Genomic DNA, 1,266 nt, shown 5'->3' on the forward strand with positions numbered 1-1,266 from the left:
CTTCTTATGTTTTCCAAGTGAGGAAAATGAATAATTCAAACAGCAAAATAAAGCCTAGAAGATTATTTGCTATTGTACTCAAAAACTGCATATTATTTATAAAAGGAAATTGTATAAGGGACAGCAATAGTATTTGTGCCATCATGATAATCACAAAATTTGCTGATATTAGGGGCAACTAGTCATGCATTAGCATGATTATTTCAGGGGAGAATAAAGTGAGGGACCTCTCTCCACTGAATATTAATGATTGTTTTTTAAAAAATAGAAGCTAAGGGAACCCATCTTGATCTTTCTGCATGGGTGCCCAGGATTCAGCTTCTCCATGCACTTTTAGGGCAGTTGTTGATAAAGGAATATGAATGGTTACCCATCTGCTAGCATTAAGACAAAAGTCACATTACATGGTGCTCAATCACAAATTTTATATTTGAACTTGGAAACTCCTAAGAGCCATTCTGTCCAGTTTAGACTGGCCAACATTACTTCCTTTTACCTAAATGGCTCATTTAAAGGAAACCATGCATATCTAATGATCAGCTTTTGGCTGTATGTATGAATATGTTTTGGGGACATGAATCTTACCTTTATGACTGGGTTTTCCCTTACCCCATGAGTAGAAAATAAGAGTAATTAGCAAATTATACTAGAGATTCCAGTGGAAGAGAGCAAATGACCTCATAGGTATGTGGTGTTTAAAATTTAAAATCTAAATTGTGGGTTATGATCTGTAAGCAAGCATTTATTAAGGTCTTATTACATGCCAGACATTGTATTATGTGCTAGAGATACAAAGAAAAAGCAAAAACAAACCCTGTTCTCAAGAAGCTTACAGTTTAATAGGGAAAGAAACATATACATATAGAAAATAAATATATATTATACAAAATTTATTCAGAGTAGATGAAAGGTAATCTTAATGGAGGAAGGCACTAGCATCCAGAAGCACCATAAAAGGTTTCCTTCAAAAAGTGACATATTCTAGATTACATAAAGATGCAGTATATTAAAACATCAACACAGACCACTACTTTCCCTGAAATCTCTGGCCAGTCTTATGTGGTATAGAATTAAAAATATTGGTCTTGGATTGAGAAGACCTGGCTTTAATATAGATGATTTTGAACTTCACCTTTTTTACATCCATAAAATAGAGATAATGCTTGCACTATCTTCCTAACAGTGTTGTTTTGAAGAAATAAGTATAAATTGTAAAGCACTAGATAAATGTGAACTATTTGTTACTGGTTTGAAGAAATAAAGTAA

This window comes from Dromiciops gliroides, chromosome 3 (assembly GCF_019393635.1).
Source record: "Dromiciops gliroides isolate mDroGli1 chromosome 3, mDroGli1.pri, whole genome shotgun sequence".
NCBI classification, from domain to species: domain Eukaryota; kingdom Metazoa; phylum Chordata; class Mammalia; order Microbiotheria; family Microbiotheriidae; genus Dromiciops; species Dromiciops gliroides.